At 37.2% G+C, this 15,329-nt stretch overlaps 1 pseudogene; it reads right to left on the bottom strand.

Annotated features, from left to right (window-relative positions):
* Positions 1-13,450: 13,450 nt before the first annotated feature.
* On the bottom strand, positions 13,451-14,382 carry LOC101959449 (olfactory receptor 14C36-like; annotated as a pseudogene).
* Positions 14,383-15,329: the final 947 nt, after the last annotated feature.

Here is a 15,329-nt window from a genome sequence, read left to right on the forward strand (position 1 = left end):
ATAGGCTTTAATGGTGTTCATTATTCATTAGCCTTCAGGTATGGGAGAACCATTGTTGCAGATGTAAGTATAGCCAAACTGGAGCTCTGGATATCAGCTGTTATGGATTTGAGTCAAATCATCTTCTTTTTGGCCTGTAGAAATTGCTTTGGTTAGTCTCTCTGGAATCCAAATTGGCTGCTGTTTTCCCTGTGGAAACACACAAACAGAACCCTGACTCCAGACAATCACTGGGTCAGAACCTTTCCATTGTCTTGTTAAAATATCCTTCCAAAGTATCTTAGGCTTATGTACATTTTTTCGATACATATGTCTTTCTGCAGCACTAAGCCCTGATGAATCCAAATTTAAAAAGTTTAGAGTAAAAAGGGTTATTTTAAGTTTATCTTTGAGGGATATATACCCTTTTTTAATTCCCTCTTTTTGCTTTAAAAAGTACATTTTAATAGTTTGATGAGCTCTTTCAACTATGCCTTGTCCCTGTGGATTGTATGGAATTCCTGTTATATGAGTAATGACAAATGATGAGCAAAATTGTTTAAAAGAGGTAGAGGTATAGCTAGGGGCATTATCTGTTTTTAACTGTTTTGGAACGCCCACAGTGGCAAAATTTTGTAAGCAATGAGCTATAATATCTTTAGTTTTTTTCTCCATCATGAAGGGAGCCCATCAAAAATCTGGAAGAAGTATCAACTGTAACATGCAAGTATTTTAATTTTCCAAATTCTGGCAAGTGTGTGACGTCCATCTGTCAAATATGGTTAGGTATCAATCCTCTAGGATTGACTCCAAGATTAACTTGTGATAAAAAGGTCACACAATTTTGATATTGTTTTATTATTTGTCTAGCTTATTTCTTAGTTATTTTAAAATGCCTTTGTAAAGTATTAGCATTGACATGGAACTTTTTATGAAAATTTGTAGCTTCTTCTATTGTAGAGAAAATATGTATGTCATGTGTAGTTTTATCTGCTAAATCATTGCCCAAACTAAGTGCTTCAGGCAATCCTGTATGTGCTCTGATATGTACAATAAAGAATGGATCTTTTATGTCCCAGATTAGACTTTGTATAGTGGAATGCAAAGAGAAAACAGTAGAGGAAGGGGAAATCCTACCAGCATCCTCAAGGGATACTATAGCATTAACTGACTATCAGAAAATAAATCAAATACAGAATCTTTAAACATCACAAAAGCTTGTAGTACTGCATTGAGCTCTACCTTTTGAGCTCATTGTTTGGGTACTAAAAATGTAAAAGTTTGATCAGGGGTAACTACTGCTGCTGTACCATTATTTGACCCATCAGTGAATATATTTGGAGCATTCATGATAGGTGTTTTTCTTGTCATTTTTGGAAAAACTACAGGATGCGAAGACCAAAAAGACAATAAAGGATTAGATGGTAAGTGGTTATCAAATTAAACATTAGATTTGCACATGATTATTGCCCAAATATGTAACTCATTAGCTAACTCATCAATTTGATCCATAGTATATGGAATAATAATTTTATTGGGAGAAATTCCAAACACTTCCTTTGCTGCTTTTATTCCTTTGAATATTAATTGTCCTACAGCCTCAGGATACCTAGTAAGAATAGTGTTAGGAGAATAAGATAAATGTATCCACAATAATGGACCTTTTTGTGAAAATACTCCTGTAGGAATAGTTTTTGTTGGTAGAACAATAAATAATAAAGGCAAACTTATATCAATTCTATCCAAATGCATATTTTCCATATGTGTTTCAATGATTTTTAATGCCTTTCTTGCTTCAGGCATTAACATTCGGGGTGAATTTGGATCTGATGGACCTTTTAGGATATCAAATAAAGGTCCCAACTCTCCTCTTGGTATGCTTAGATAAGGCCTTATCCAATTTATTTCTCCTAATAACTTTTGAAAGTCATTAAGTGATTTGAGTTGATCTACTTGTATTTGAATTTTTGGTGAACGGACCATGGTTGAGGATAATAGAACTCCTAAATAATTAATTGGAAAATTTAATTGTACTTTATCTATTGCTATCTCTAGATTACAATTTTTTAATAAGTTTGTAAGTGTGGCATAACATTCTAGCAATGTGTTTTTATCTTTATGTGCTAATAGTACATCATCCACATAATGAAATATTTGTAGTTCAGGATTTTGATTATTTAGTGGCTGGATTGCTTTGTTAACATAAATTTGACACATAGTTGGGCTTTTAGCCATCCCTTGAGGGAGTACCTTCCATTCATATCTCTGATCAGGACCTTCATGATTCAGTGCAGGGATAGTAAATGCAAAATGTGGACTGTTGTCAGGATGAATTGGAGTTGAAAAAAAACAATCTTTAATATCGATAGCTAAAACATACCAGGCTTTTGGCAAAGCAGACAATTGGGGAATCCCCAATTGAGCAGGTCCCATAATAACCATCTCATTATTAATGGCTCTTAAATCTTGCAATAATCTCCATTTACCAGATTTCTTTTTAATGACAAAAATGGGAGTATTTATGGGGAGATACAGAAAGTTGTATATGTCCCTCTGCTAATTGTTGTTTGACCAAGTCATGGGCTGCTTGTATCTTTTCTTTAGTCAGGGGCCACTGAGAAACCCATACTTGCTCTTTCTGATTTCCAAGTAATTTTTATTGTCTCAGTGACCCCTTCTGAAAACCCAATCCATGTCTATTTATTCCTTGATCTATTTGAATTGTTGCTACTGTACCTTGTTCTTGTTCTCCTAATCTTTTTCCTTTCCTAAAACCTTGTCTAGCTCTAATAGTGGGCTCATTTGGATTTATGTTATTTGTTAATGTCAAACCTAATTGATCTAGGACATCTCATCCCCATAAATTTATAGGAAGATGATCCAATACATATGGCTGTATAGTTCCCTCACATCCTTCAGGATCCTTCCAATCTAATACCATTGCACTTCTGCGGGGATTAGAAGTGCAATGGTATTAGAAACATTTGAGTGGCTTGTTGTAACAGCCAATGTTTTGGCCATTCTTGACGAGATATGATGCTAAGGTCTGCACCTGTGTCCAGTAGCCCATTAAATTCATGTCCTTGAATATTTAGTTTTAGCATTGAGTGAGAATCTAAATTTAAAGACAGCATAGCTAAATCTACACCTGTGGACCCTAATCTCCTGGAACCCATTTCTATAGTACGGCTGGAAAATTTATCATGCAGGCTGGGTATTATTAATAACTGTGCTATTCTATCTCCTGGTGAAATTACTGATATACCCTTTGGAGAACTGGCTATAATTTTTATTTCACCTTCATAATCAGGATCAATTAGCCCAGGACTTATCATAAGTCCTTTTAGAGTGGAAGAACTGCGTCCCAATAATAAGCCTACTGTTCCTTTGGGAAGATGTCCTTTTACCCCTGTGGGAATGATTTGAATTCCCATCTCTGGAGTTAGTACTGCTCTGGTGGAGGAGCAGATGTTCAATCTTGCATTCCCTCTGGTTTGTCTGATGATAAATCTAATGGAAAATGTGTCCTGGGCACTACCCTGATGGTGTCACTGGGTTCCTCCAGTGCCCTGTATATTTGTGGTCTTGGGCCCCAGAGCATTGGGCCCCCCTGTCCGTTTTTGGCAATGGAGCCCAATGCTTTTCTCCATGATATCATGGGTAAACACCTGGTTCTTGTCTGTTTTTTGATAATGGAGTACCCTCTATGGTGGTTTCAGAATGGCATTCATTAGCCCAATCTCCCTCTACTGCATCATGGGCAAATACCTGGTATTCTATTCCTTTGATACCTAGCTTTGTTAAACCCTCCTCCTATGGGGCAATTCCTTTTAAAATGTCCTGTTTATTCACAATTGTATCATGTTTTCGGCCTGGCATGTAAAGCCTGTTGTACTGCAGCTGCCAAGACTTGCCTTTGCTCATTAATGTCTCTACATAATTTAATATATGTATTTAAATCTCCATGTTTCCATGGTCTAATGGCCTCCTTGCACCATCTGTTTGCTTGCTCAAAGGCTAGCTGTTTAATTAATGGAATTATTTGTTCTGTGTCCCCAAAAACTCTGGTAGCTGTTTGAATAAGCCTATATACAAATTCAATGTAAGTTTCATTAGCTCCTTGTATTATCTTTGATAATTGACCTTGTAAATCTCCATGTCCTTGTAAAGTCTTCCATGCCCTAACTGCATCTGCAGCAATTTGTGAATATATAGCAGGATCATATTCAATTTGTTGTCGTTGACCCTCATAAGGTCTTTTTCCTAACATCATATCTAGATTTTTTTGAGGGTAACTGGCTGCTGCATTTCTCCTAGCCGTCTCTGTGCAAAATTCCTCATTGGCAACCTTCCATAACAAATATTGTCCTCCATTTAGCACAGATTTACACATGCTATCCCAGTCTTCTTGAGTCATGTTCAAGTTGGTAATGGATTCAACCATGCTTACAATGAAGGGTTCTTGGGGACCATAGGTTGTTACAGCCTCCTTAACTTCTTCACTGTTTTGAAATCTAAAGCACCGTGAATTCACTGCCCTCCTGCCTGCTCATGTACAGGGCATGCTAATTTTTGAGGTCCTGTCTCAAGATCCCATCTATCAACTCCAGGGTTTGAGAGTCCCATAGGATATTTTGTCTCTATAGGTGGAGCGGTTGGTTGGACACTTACACACTCTGGTGATAGAAAGGTGTTAGTAGCAGCCTCTTATTGTAACTGTTTCCCTGATAGTTCTTCCTCATTTAAATTTTCTTTCTCTCACTATCTCGAGAGACCTTCTCTTTTACTTGTTCTAAAATGTCTTTCTCCATGATCTGAACCTCTAACAATTTACTTAATACTCTTTTGGTTTGTTTTTTACTAATTTCTAATCTACTTTAAAGATAACGCAACCCAACAAGATAACACAAAACAAAACCGAAACAGAATGAAACAAAAATGGAACAAAAAATCATTGTATCAATTTTTCTATTTCTTGACATGTGCATTTGTGTATATTTCTATCTCTTCCTCAGGGGCAAACAACTTCAAACCTGGAGCCAACCACTTTTCCCAGTTTTCCTGAGAAAGTTCTAGGGATAGGAAGCTTGAAACAAAAACAAAATAAATCAAAACAAGAACACATTGTTTTTTGAAATGGTAACCAATTCTCTCCCTTTCCCTCAGGGATGAGCAATTTACCTTATCACCTGAGGTTCACCTGAGGGTAAGTGATAAGGTAAATGCAGCAGTCTGGCTGGGCATAAATCACAAACCACTCAAGCAGTAACAAACTTTGTTTCTGAACTCCACCAGCACACTCCACACATGCTCCCTGGGAACTCCCCCGAATGCCATGCGGCTCCTCCAGGGAATACCAACTGGAAAATCCCTCCTCCAGCACTTCCCCAACCAATGCGAACTCTTCAGGCATCCCCCCACAAGGCTCAACTGGAACTCAACGGGAACTCCGCAAGAACTCAAAAGTCATCCTCTTAATGGCTGGATGGTGTCATCTCTCAACCACTACTTCTGGCAAAAATGCCATGTGTTATCCCAACTCTGCTGTGGCTCTCAACAGGCAGCACCAAGGTGGGTTAATCTTGGGATGCCCTTTTGCCAATATTTAATGGACAAGTTTATGCATCATATGATGTTGGACTAACTGTTGTTCTTGTCAGCAGTATGTGAGTACACTGATTTCTCTCAGCTGTAGCTACAAGAGTTCCAACAACTGACCTGAAGTTTAAGGCTAGTCAATATCATTTATTCTCTTTTAAAATTTGATTTATCAATTTTAAAACAACCCACACTTTCAATCACACACTTGAGAGGACATTCCTTTCTCCTCACATTGGTTCAGAGGCTCCCCTTATAGTTGGTATGAAGGTAGGAAAATTCAAGTTACTATGCATCATGTCTTCTGGGCTCTGATCTCCTCCATTGTCTGTTTTGCTCTTTCCACATCTTTTCTCTGCCTGGCTTAGTGTCCCCAAACAGACCAGGGGAGCTGCAACTCCAGCTGGGTGGCCCTTTGCCCTCAGTGCCTGGTCCAGCTGTGTGCACTCAGGTCCAGAGGGCTGAGTCTATTTATTTTTTCTGTCTTAATTTCACTCATCAATATTTTGTAATTTTAAGTGCACAGATTATTCACTTCTTAGGTTAAATTTAGTCTAATTAGTTTAGATTTTTAAAAAATTTGTTATTTTTAATTATCAATGACAGTAGAGTGTATTTTGACAGACTTATACAAACATGGAATACATCTTATTCTAATGAGAGTCCCAGTCTTTTGAAGCATATACATAGGTTGATGCTATTGTAAATATAATGGTTTTTCTTGATTGATTTTTTTGGTAGTACATTAAAATGAACAGAAAAGCCACTGGTGACAAATTTATCAAAATAAAAATTTCTTCTCTATCTCAACCTCTTCTGTAGTTCAATGCATGTACACCCTCTATAGTTGTTCCTCATTAATTTCTGAGAATTGGCCATATTATACATTCTTTTTTTTTTACAGTTTCACCTGTGTGTAATAAGCAGTAGTTAATACCAGTCACTGGGTCCTTCTGTTTTATCACAGGTCATATTCAGAACCAGCTGCTTTGAAGGCTTCAGGGATGCTTGTGTTGGCCAGGCACAGTTCCCTACCAGAAGTACACATCCTCACACTGCGAGATCCAGCTCAGAACTCTCAATACCAAAGTCACTAGCAGACCCTCCTTTCAGAGGTCTCTTCTACAGCTTTGAGGGGTCATGTCTCCCCTGGTCCCCAGCATTTACCTGATGTGCTACATTTCCAATGGTAGTAACTGTTTATCTCTGAATTTATTTATGGAACTCTTTTTACTTATTTTGCCTTTTTTGTTATTTTTAATTGTACATATTCACTTTAGTATAATTATACACACATGGAACTTAATTTATTATAGTCCTTGGATTCCCTCTTTCCCTTCCTCTTTCCCCTGATTCCCCTGTTCTATTCATTTCATCTGTTTATTTATTTTTTTTTTAAATTTATGTTTTCATTGTAGTTACACACAATACCTTTATGTTGAGGGCCACAGACAAGTCAAGATGGTTTCTGGCACTTTGCCAGGGGGTGTGGTTTGAGAAGTAACACCAGCGAGCCATTAAGATGATGGAGATTCCTTAATGACTGACTGCTGTATCTAGATGATGTTAATTAAATTAAGCTGTGTGTAATTATTAAGATAATGAGGATTCCTTAATGACTAATTGATGTATCTAGATGATGTTAATTGAAACAAGTTGTATATAATGAGTTAGGTTTAAATACCTCTGCTGTCCTACAATAAAGTGGCTCCCACTGTTTCAACCTTCACAAGTTGTTTGTCACCCCCCAGGAATTTTGCCCAGCCAGACTGCGGCTCCTTTATTGCATTTATTTATTTTTATGTGGTGCTGAGGATCAAACCCAGGGTTTCACACGTGCTAGGTGAACACTTTACCACTGAGCCCCAACCCCAGTCTCTGTTTATGTATTTTTATTGGAATTTTATAGATGCACATAGAGGTGGAATCCACAGTAGCACATTTTCACACACTCATGACCCTTTCCTATCCCTTCTCCCTTTCTCTGGATTTTCTTCTTCTATTCCACATATCTTTCCTATGTCTTTATAATATTCAACCCAATTTGCCTCCTTACTTTCCTCTAGATTCTGTATATGAAAGAAATCATTTGACCCTTGAATTTCTGAGTCTGTTTTATTTCACTTAGCATGATTTTTTTCCTCCATCCATTAACCAGAAAATATCACAATTTAATTATTTCTTTTAAATGAATAAAACTTTACTGTGAAGATATATCACATTTTCCTTATTCATTCATCTGTTTACCAGCATCTGGACTAGTTTCATAACTGGATATAGTGAATTGTGCTTCCATAAACTTTGATATGGCTGTATTACTGTAGTTACTGATTTTAGTTCTTTTGCATAAATAATGGGATGGGATAGCTGGGTCATAGGATGATTCCACTAAAATTGTGAAAATGGCTGTACTACCAGAAACATTAAACAGATTTAATGCTATTCCAATTAAAATCCCAATGACATTCTTCATAGAACTAGAAAAAGCAATCAAAAAATTTATTTGGAAAAAATAAAAGACTCAGAATAGCCAAAGCAATTCTTAGCAAGAAGAGTGAAGCAGGAAACATCACAATATCAGACCTTAAACTATACTACAGCACTATAGTAACAAAAATGGCCTGGTCTTGGCACCAAAGGAGACATGTAGACCAATGGTACAGAATAGAAGACACAGAGACAAATGACAGAAACTTCTGCTTCAACAGAGGAACTACTGGGAGACACCTCACATCCCATTCATAACATTTACTGCTGGCCCCTAAAACCCCATGTCAATTTCACAATGCAAAATTAATTTAGTCCATATCCAGGTGTTTCACAATCTTAATAATTCCAGCATTGCCCCAAAGTGAAAGTCCAAAATCTTTCCTGAAACTGTAGGTGAACTATTGGCTGTGAACCCATATAAAACATCAAAAGAAGTTACAAGCATCCAGTATTCACTAGCAGAGAGTAAATCTTCCAATAGCAAAAGGCAGTAATAGGGGCACATAAAGAATGGATTAGGGGTGAGGAAATGCAAAACCCTGTTGAACAAATATGTCCCTCAACTCCACCTATAATTCCTCATGTAGCATATAAGACCCTTGAGTACAAAAAGATATTTCCAAAGTGCTTAGGTATTCCTGCTCTTTGGCTTTGCCATTTGCAGAGCACAGGCAAATGCTCTCTTTTCCTTTAGCTATCTCTGTAGCCAGCAGCTTTTCTTGGCCTTCAGTTCATGCTTTTGGTAATCTCTAATTTCTGGAAATCCCATTCAAACTTTGGCTTCACCTTCAGAGCTTCACCTATCACCTGCTCAGGGGAAGCCTGCAGGGCCTCAGACCCTGCTACAGTTTGATTGGCATATGAAGCCTTTTTTTGGAGATGGTAGTGAAAGGCAGCCTGACTCCTTAACTTGAGCACCCTGCATTCCTGCAGAGCCAGCACAACGTAAATAGTGGCAAAGTCTGTTGTCAGCTTGTGCTTCAGTTGGGTTCCTGAAATTACTGCTGTGATTATTTCTGAATGTCTTCCTTGCTGAGCAGGGAAAACTCACTTTCTGGGCCCCTGTGCTAGTGGGGTGGCCCCAAGACAGTTTGGAAGGGAATTTGTCTTCTACATCCATGAGTGTACAACAGTGGTGGTCTTGCAAATTCCTTACATGTCCTCAGCCTCTTCTATATAATGTCAGTTTGAAATACTTGACATCTCTTAAGGGACTGCAATGTCTTTGCCACCACTCCTTCCTTGGACATTTTCTCAATGATCACATTAAAAATCTTATCAAATATGGATTTGAACTCTACTAAAATAAGCAACTACTTTCTTACAATGCTATGTGTCTCTGGTATTGATATGAATATTGGAAAGGCTATTTAAAACATGGAAAAACCTAATGGTTATGGCATAATATTGTCAGTGATGAATATTACCTTAAAGCACTCAGTAGATTATGTTACCATAATGTCTTGTTGGTGGCTGTCTTTACAATAGATAATATCACACAATTTATCTTACTATAAAAATGTGTTTCTTTGTACTAAACTAGCACACAAAGTAAAGTTTTTCTAAATTCTGAAGAAATATCATATTATACCCACATACCAATAGTGTTTTTGTGTAATTTGACACAAGCTGTGAAATATCATGAAGTTCTTATATCAATATTTTCTTTTTTTGCTTTCCTTCATCACCAATTCTTTCAATATAAAATATCTTATAACATAAGGTAAACATCCAAAGTCTTCGTCAAGATAGATACATATCATTAGGGATGGTTTTGCAATTTAATTTCATTCTTAATTCATATAATAAGTATGATCTTTACCCACCTAACTTAACTCAAAAATTGTTGATACAAGTCACTCATAGATGTTCAATAAGCTATATTTCTGGAAGAAATTCATGTAAATATGGATTTGCAGAATTCATCTGGGATTCTCTGAAGGTCTTTCTGCTCTAGCAGGGAACACTGGAGCAGTGAGAACCAGAAACTATAGACACAGTGTGTGGATGGAGCTTGTGTTCTGTTTGGATACTGTTAAGCAAGTCAAGGCTTCCTGTAGCATCCAGTGCTGGGGTGCTCACTGGTTCCCAAGCATTCCCCTATCTGCAAACTTTAAGAAATGCCTTTACTAATCAATCAAATATGTTCAGGCTTTTAAATTTACCTAGGTAATAAGTACATTGGTTTCTTTTTATTTTCATTTTTTCCTATTAGTGTACTGTTGAATAAAATTGTTTCTCAAAAGTTAGAATTTGATGTAATATTTTCATATTATATATATTTTCTCTTTTTGTTATATAAGTATTCCTAGGTAACCTGATATGAGCATATGCCATTTATAATTCATAGCTGGCAAAGCATATGTCAATGAGGACACTAGAATGTTTGGAGAGAAATAATGTTTGTGAGATGATGAATGATTGCCACAAGACTTGGAAGTGGCACACCCCTGCAATTCCAGTGCATCAGGAGCTAAGGCAGGAGAAAAAGAGTTTCCAAGCCAGCATCAGCAACTTAGTGAGACAGTAAACAACTTACTAAGACCCCGTTTCTATATTAAACACATAAAAGTCTGGGGATGCTCCCTTGTATTCAATCGCTGTTCAGGAAAAAAAAATAAACTGCCACGAGGTTTTAGGAAACAAGTACAGATAGATGTTTAAAAGTGAGACAATTTTAAGTGTTCACATCATCAGACACTGAGGCCAGACAATTACAATGTGGGAGGAAAACTGTCCAAAAGATGACCTGCATTTCAGCCTTGGGGTTTGGTTCCTGACACTGGGTCACTCATGAACAGCTAAGGAAGGTGGGATCTCTTTCCCAGCAGTTGGGTTTATTGTCAGGACACAAGGGATGGTAACAATGCCCCCCCCGTTTACTTTATGGAAAAGAAACTCTTCTCTTTTTTTCATGTTCTAGATGGAGAGGGATATTATTGTGTTTCTCTCTGGATTTTTGGTCACAACTTCTTTAGGATTTGATTTTTGTATATTTTCAAATAATTAATTGACAAAATTATATATCACAGTTCTTGCATATTTGACACTGGCTCTGAGTAAGAATAAATTATGGAGTGTAAGTTATCTCTAGATTAAATTGGTAAAATTTTCCTCTGTCACAGTATTTGATCACATCAATGTTTATAGGAGCTCAAGTCACAATAGCTAAAATATAGAACCAAACTAGATGCCCTTTATATAGGTAAGAGGACATATTGGATGAATCTTCTCTCTCTCTCTCTCTCTCTCTCTCTCTCTCTATATATATATATATATATATATATATATATATATATATATATATATATATATATATATTTGCTAAAATTCTTTGAGGTTTCATATATATATGAAACCTCAAAGAATTTCAGCAAATATGTTGAATTATATTTATTCACTAAATTATGCATTGATAAAAATAAGTGGGAACCAATGTAATAAAAGAAGTAAAAAGACTTCTACAATGAAAACAACAAAACAAAGAAGGAATTGGAAGATGTCCTTAGAAAATGGAAAACCTCCCATGATCTTGGATAGGCAGAAATAATGTTGTCAAAATGACCATGCTACCAAAATCATTATACACATTTAATGCAATTCCTATCAAATCCCACTGTCATTCTTCATAGAAATAGAAAAAAGTAATTTTGAAATGCATTTGGAAAAATAAGAGATCCAGAATAGTGAAAGCAATCCTTAGCAAGAAGAGTAAAGCAGGAAGCATCACAATATAGAAATTCAAACTATACTACAGAGTCATAGTAACAAAAATGGCATGTTTTTTGCACGAAAATACACTTGTAGACCAATGGTACAGAATACAAGTCATAGAGACAAACCCACATAAATACAGTTATCACATACTAAACAATGGTGCCAAAAAATACATCAAAGAAAAAATAGCTTCTTTAACAAATAGAGCTGGAAAAACTGGAAATTCATATGTAGCAAAATGAAACTAAATCCCTATCTCTCACCCTGCACAAAACTCAACTTAAAATGGATGAAAGACCTAGGCATTAGACCCAAGACATTGTTCCTACTAGAATAAAAAGTAGAACCACATCTTCATCATGTTGGCCTAGGACATATTTCCTTAAAAAGATTCGTACAGCACAAGAAATAAAATCAAAGATCAATAAATGGGATGATGATATCAGCTAAAAAACTTCTTCACAACAAAGGAAAAAATCAAGAACATAAAGAGAGAGCCTACAGAATAGGAGAAAGTCTTTACCACATGTACATGAAAGAAATATATCCAAAAAACTTAACACCAAAGAAACAAATAACCAATCAATAAATACACCTAGAAACTGAATAGACACTTCACAGAGGAGGATATACTATTGATCAACAAATATATGAAAAAATTTTCAACATCTCTAGCAATTAGAGAAATGCAAACCAAAACTACTCTGATATTTCATCTCACTCCAGTAAGAATGGAAATTATCAACAATAAAAGCAATATTACCTGTTGGTGAGGATGTGGGGGAAAAGATACACTCATACATTGCTGGTGGGACCAAAAATTGGTGCAACCACTCTGGAAAGCAGTATGGATATTTCTTAGAAAACTTGGAATGGAACCACCATATATAACCCAGCTATCTTGTTTTATACCCAAAGAACTTAAATACAGCATACTATATGACACAGCCACATCAATGTTTATAGCAGCTCAAGTCATAATCCTAAACCCTAGACCCAAGTTAGGTGCCCTTCAACAAATGAATGGATAAAGAAAATGTAGTATATGTACACAGTGGAGTATTACTCAGCCTTAAAAATATAAAATTATGGGATTTTTGGGTAACAGATGGTGTTGGAGAATATCCTGCTAACTGAAATTAGCCAATCCCCAAACACCAAAGGCAAACTGCTTCCTTTGATATGCAATTTTGATTCATAAATGGGGTGAACATAGAGAAGTATGGAGGAACTTTAGATTGTGCAAAAGGGAGTGAGAGGAAGAAAGGATGTGGGGGAGAAGGCTGTCAAAATGAGGCAGTCATTATTAACCTATGTACATACACTTATGGTTGCACAAACCATAAAACTCTGTATCATATACCCCAGAGAAATAAGAAATTATACTCCATTTAGAATAATGAGTTAAAATGCATTCTGCTGTCATGTGTAACTAATTAGAACAAATAATTAAAAATAAAAATGTATACAATGATAAAAATTACAAATCTTATGAAGTATCCATGGAAAAATATGGTAAATCACAAAAAAGATATCTTATAAAATAAATCAGCTCCTAATGCTGTGATCCCAGTGTAGGCAGGGTTAGATGGAAATCCCAGATGTGAAGAGCTTTATCTAAGAACCACAAACAGGGAAATGAGGACAATCCTGAAATGCAGTTTTATCATTTCCCTGAAAACAACTGTCTTTGCATTACTCTCCTCATAGCTTCCTTTACCTGCTTGTTCCTGAGACTGTAGATGAGAGGATTCAGGAAGGGAGGAACCATGGTGTAAAAGGCAGAGAGAACCATGTCCTGGAGGGTGTCAGAGGTTGCTGATGGTCTCAGGTACAAACTTGTGATAGAACTGAGGAAGACTGACACAACAAGGATTTGAGGGCTGCAGGTGGAGAAGGCCTTCCCTAGGGCTCTGGTGGGAAATTTCAGCACAGCAGCAAATATGTGAATATATGACATTATTATTATAGCAAAGCAGCCACCACCAATGATTATAATAGAGACAAGAAGAAGGACCATGTTGATGGTGGTGTCAGAGCAGGAGAGCCTCAGCAGAGAGGGGACATCACAGAAGAACTGATGGACCACGTTTGACTGACTGAAGGACAGCTGGAATGTGTTCCCAGTGTGCACACCTGCATACAGCAGACCACTGAGCAGGGAAGCCAGTGTCATGCAGACACAAATCTGGGGTTCATGATGAAGAGGTACTGAAGAGGCTGGCAGATGGCCACATAGCGGTCCCAGGCCATGATTGTGAGAAATAACATCTCCACATATGCACAAAAAATGACCAAGAAGATATGTATTGCACAATCAGCTACTGAAATGACCCTGTTACCAGTAAGAGATTTGACACAGGTATTGAGGACAGTGACAGAAATGAAGCACATGTCTAAGATGGACAGGTTCCTGAGGAAGAAGTACATGGGTTTGTACAGGTGCTGGTTAGCAGTCGTGACTGTAACAATGAGAAGGTTCCCTAACAAGGTACCCAGGTAGGTCATTGGGAACGCTGTGAAATAGAGGAAACTCAGATTCCAGTCATCAGGAGAGCCCAGGAGGAGAAATTCAGTTACCATGGTGACATTGGCCATTTACTTGAAATTCTGGTTATTTGAGAAGATGAAGAGTTAAAAAGAGGAAGTAAAAAAACCTGTGTGACAGTTCATTGTTTAATGCTCTGTAGTTTACTTGCCTTCATCCTCCTCCATAAATACAATTCAATATTATTTTTCCATTACCTCCACACCTAATAACTCAAATTATAAAGCAAATTGTAATATTTTTTACATTTTAATGTAAAGATCTATATATATCATGTTGGAGTACTGATCACTATGAACATGAAAACATTTGACTCATGAGAAAACCATCTCAATACTTCAAATTTTCCCATTCCAGCATCACAGGTCCAGTGTTGTGGAAAACTGAGGTGACCTGAGTGCCTCTGAACTCTGCTGACGTCTCCCACTCTCCCTGGTGCTCCCCAGGATGGGGGTGGTGCTGTCTCATGGACACACACCCTCAACCAGCCTGTTTCTGCTCCTGCTGGGCTCTCTATTCCTCTCCAGGTTATCAGGGTAAGGTCTTCAGAGCCTCAGGCCCTGAGAAGCTGACACCCTCCTTAACTTCTACTTTGTACCTTTAAATGTTCTCACTCTGTGTTCACCACCATGAAGTTGAAGTTCCCTTTGTCAATAATTTATATTTTCCTTGTGGAACCTTCCATTATTTTTCTTTCTTTTTAATGGCATCATAATTATACAAAAAGATACTAAAAGAATATTTTTCCCATGGTTACAATACTTAGCAGGTTAAGCCACCCATAGGTGACTCAATCCAGAATCACCCATATTGTCATTTCCTCTCCCCTCTGCAAACCTGGTCCTTCTCAGCACCTTCTAGGTTAACCACACTTACCCTTAGAAAAGTGATCTTCCTGGTGAGCCTCCCTGGGTTCCTCTGCAAATGTGTGTTCCCCTGGGTCAGGGGTGGGTAGCCAGACACAGGTAGGTTGGTGTTAATTTCACAGTGAAGGTGA

The sequence above is a fragment of the Ictidomys tridecemlineatus genome, chromosome 1, assembly GCF_052094955.1.
Source record: "Ictidomys tridecemlineatus isolate mIctTri1 chromosome 1, mIctTri1.hap1, whole genome shotgun sequence".
NCBI lineage: Eukaryota > Metazoa > Chordata > Mammalia > Rodentia > Sciuridae > Ictidomys > Ictidomys tridecemlineatus.